This window comes from Lathyrus oleraceus, chromosome 3, assembly GCF_024323335.1.
Source record: "Lathyrus oleraceus cultivar Zhongwan6 chromosome 3, CAAS_Psat_ZW6_1.0, whole genome shotgun sequence".
NCBI lineage: Eukaryota > Viridiplantae > Streptophyta > Magnoliopsida > Fabales > Fabaceae > Lathyrus > Lathyrus oleraceus.
Window position 1 is genome coordinate 194,592,171 of NC_066581.1, and position 4,318 is coordinate 194,596,488.

At 39.4% G+C, this 4,318-nt stretch overlaps 1 non-coding gene across 1 annotated transcript; it reads left to right on the plus strand.

The window, feature by feature from the left end:
• The first annotated feature begins 4,212 nt into the window (after positions 1-4,212).
• Positions 4,213-4,318, plus strand: LOC127134103 (small nucleolar RNA R71). The gene has a single exon (XR_007807873.1). It is a non-coding gene; the product is annotated as a small nucleolar RNA R71 (small nucleolar RNA).

Genomic DNA, 4,318 nt, shown 5'->3' on the forward strand with positions numbered 1-4,318 from the left:
TTATCTCCCTATTAGATACTTCTACTTGGCCACTAGTCTGTGGGTGGTATGGTGTTGCTACTCTATGCCTAACTCCATATTTTCTTAAAAGTTTGTCAAATATTCTCGATATGAAGTGTGATCCTCCATCGCTTATGACTAAACGTGGTGTTCCAAATCTAGGGAATATATAGTTTTTAAATAGTTTGATTACTACCCTAGTGTCGTTTGTGGGTGCGGCTATAGCTTCAATCCACTTAGACATATAGTCTACAGCTACTAAGATATACCTATTTCCTAAGGATGGTGGGAAAGGTCTCATGAAATCTATACCCCATACGTCAAATAGTTCTACTTCCTGAATGTTTCTTAGAGGCATTTCATCACGCCTTGAAATGTTTCCAGTGTGTTGGCATCTATCACATTTGACAATGCAAGCATAGACATCACGCCACATGGTAGGCCAGAATAGGCCAGCTTGAAGAATTTTGGCGTATGTCTTAGAGGTGCTCGCATGTCCACCATGGGGTGCAGAATGACAATGCTCGATAATACTATTTACCTCTTCTTCTTCAACGCAACGGCGAAAAATACCATCTTTACCCCTTTTGAAAAGGAGCGGTTCGTCCCAATAGAAGTTTCTCACATCGTGGAAGAATTTCTCCTTGCGGTGGTAGTCAAGATCAGGGGGTACGATATCAGCAGCTAGGTAATTAACGAAGTCTGCATACCAGGGTACGCTACTTATTGCTAAGGAATTTTGGGGGTGCTTATAAGGATCTAGGTTATTATCTTCAATGGTTTCTACTCTAGCTATCAGTCTATCATAGGCAAATCATCCTTTATGGGTAATAGTTCAGGTTTTAGATATTCTAGCCTAGAAAGGTGATCGCCTACTACATTTTCAATGCCTTTTTCATCTCTTATATCTAAATCAAACTCTTGTAGTAATAGAATCCATCGGAGTAACCTGGGCTTGGCATCTTTTTTACTTAATAGGTAACGAATGGCAGCATGATCGGTGTAAACTATAATTTTTGTTCCTACTAGATAAGATCTAAATTTGTCTATAGCAAAAACTACAGCTAGTAATTCTTTTTCAGTTGTTGCGTAGTTAAGTTGGACAACATCTAGGGTTCTACTGGCATAATAAATGGCATGTAATTTTTTATCTTTCCTTTGTCCTAGAACGGCTCCAACTGCATAATCACTAGCATTGCACATTATCTCAAAAGGTTCTGACCAATCAGGTGGTTTCATAATGGGTGCTAATACTAATGCTTGTTTTAAAAGATTAAATGCGTCATTACATTTTTCATCGAAAACGAATTCAGCATCTTTCATTAAAAGTCCAGTTAAAGGTTTAGTTATTTTGGAGAAGTCCTTAATAAAACGCCGATAGAATCCAGCGTGTCCAAGAAAGCTTCGGACTTCTCTGATGGTTTTTGGTGGTTTTAGGTTTTCTATCACTTCTATTTTAGCTTTATCTACCTCTATACCTTTTTCGGAAACTATATGTCCTAAAACTATTCCTTCGGTCACCATGAAATGACACTTTTCCCAGTTTAGCACGAGGTTCACCTCCACGCATCTCTCCAGGATTTTCTCAAGGTTAGCAAGGCAATTGTGGAAATCAAATCCGCAAACCGAGAAATCATCCATAAACACTTCCATGATACCATCTAGGTAATCTGCAAAGATTGACATCATGCAGCGTTGGAAAGTAGCTAGGGCATTACAGAGGCCGAACGACATTCGTCTATAGGCAAAAGTTCCATAAGGGCATGTAAAGGTAGTTTTTTCTTGATCTTCGGGGTGGATATGTATTTGGAAGAATCCAGAGTATCCATCTAGATAACAGAAGTAAGAGTGTCTGGCTAGACGCTCCAACATTTGGTCTATAAATGGTAAAGGGAAATGATCCTTCCTAGTTGCTTTATTTGATTTTCTATAATCTATACACATCCGCCATCCTCCTTCTAAACGTTTTGCTACATGTTCGCCTTTATCGTTTTGCACGACTGTGATGCCTCCCTTTTTAGGTACTACATGCACAGGGCTCACCCACTTACTATCTGAGATCTGATATATGATACCTGCCTCAAGTAACTTAAGAACTTCCTTTTTAACAACATCACTCATTATAGTGTTTATTCTTCTCTGATGTTCTCTGGAGGGTTTTGAATCTTCTTCGAGCGAAATCTGATGCATGCATACGGATGGGCTTATACCTTTCAGATCAGAGATATTATATCCTAAGGCTGAGGGATATCTTCGTAAAACGTCTAAAAGTTGGTTCGTTTCCTCTTGGCTCAAGGTAGCACTAACTATAACTAGACGGTTCATCTCTTCATCGAGGAACTCATATCTCAGGTTCTTAGGCAGTTCCTTAAGTTCTAAGGTTGGTTTCTTAGGGCATGGCATAGGATCTGGAGTAAGGGATAAACATTCGTAAAGGTTATCATCGATGTAGGGTTTCTTAAAGTCATCATCTTCCCTTATGAGAGTTAATGGTAACTTAATTGTTTTTATAATTTCTTTTTGTTCTAATTCTCTAACACATTCATCAATGATATCTAAGGCATAACACGAGTCTCCCATCACAGGTGCCATAAGAAATTTTGAAAGTATAAATTCTATTTTCTCGTCACCTACCTCAAATGTCAGCTTTCCTTTCTTGACATCTATTATGGCTCCTGCAGTCGATAAGGATGGTCTACCTAGAAGGATTGGTATATCATTGTCCTCTTTGATTTCCATGACAACAAAATCAGTAGGGATAAATAACTGACCTATCCTAACAGGAACATCTTCTAAAATGCCTATCGGATACTTAACAGGTCTATCGGCTAACTGAAGTGACATCTTGATGGGTTGTAATTCTCCTAAGTTCAACCTCTCACAAACCGCTAAAGGCATTAAGCTCACACTAGCTCCTAAGTCTAGAAAAGATTTTTCGATGACATGATTACCCAAAAGGCAAGGAATGGAGAAATTTCCAGGATCTTTATCTTTCTTAGCTAATTTGTCCTCGGAAATAGAATTACATTCCAAAGGCTTCGGATCGTCAAGTCTACGTTTGTTGGTAAGGATGTCTTTGAGAAACTTTGCATAAGAAGGTATTTGGGTGATGGCTTCTGTGAAAGGGATTTCTACATGAAGTTTTTCGATAACTTTAATAAATTTTTGATATTGTTTATTGATATGGGTTTGTTTGAGTCTTTGCGGATATGGTATAGGTGGTTTATATGGCGGGGGTGGTACGTAAGTTTATCTTTAGGTTCTTCTCCTTTTTCTCGACCTTCCTGGTTTTCAGATTCCTCTGGTTCCTTTACTTCTTCTGTGGGTTTGGTACATTCCTTAGAAGTTTCGGGTTCACTCAATCTAGGGTTTGGTGGCTCATCATAAGCGTTCCCACTTCGTAGGGTAATGGCATTGGCTTGTCCTCTCGGATTTTGTTGAGGTTGTCAAGGGAATTGTCCTCCAGGTGTAGTCTGAGGGGCTTGGTTTAAAGCTACCTGAGAGATCTGGGTTTCAAGCATCTTAGTATGAGTAACTATTTGGTCAACCTTGGTTCCTAACTGAGTAATCAATTCGTTAACATGAATGTTTTGGTTCATGAACTCCTTGTTTTGTTGGGTTTGAGCGGTGATAAAATTTTCCATAATTTTCTCAAGGCTCGGCTTTGGTGGTACAGGTTGCATAGGTTAATTTGATCTTGGGGCTTGATAACTAGGTCTCGGAGGTGTATTATTTTGAATAGGGTTATTGTTTTTATAGGAGAAGTTTGGGTGATTCCTCCATCCAGGGTTATAGGTATTCGAGTATGGGTTCCCTTGGGTGTAGTTCACTTGTTCAGAATGGGTTTCGTTTAATAGACTGCATTCTGCAGATTGGTGTCCTTTGGTTCCACATATCTCACAATCCGACGAAACTGTTGTTACAGTATTCGGGTTTATGCACATATGCTCGACTTTGAGGGCTAATGCGTCCATTTTAACTTGCATCATGTCTATAGAGCTTAGTTCATGCAATCCTCCTTGGGCTTCCTTCTTCTCTACTGTCGCTCGTTCGACTCCCCATGATTGATGGTTTTGAGCCATATCATCGATGAGGGCACTAGCTTCAGGATAAGGTTTGTTCATCAGAGCACCGCCTGCGGCAGCGTCGATGGTCATCTTTATGTTATAGTGAAGTCCATTATAAAAGGTTTGAATGATTAACCAATTTTCTAAACCATGATGTGGCATGCTTGTAACAACTCTTTATATCTCTCCCAAGCTTCGAACAGCGATTCTCCTTGGTTTTGGGTAAATCTAGTTATATGGTTTCGAAGAAC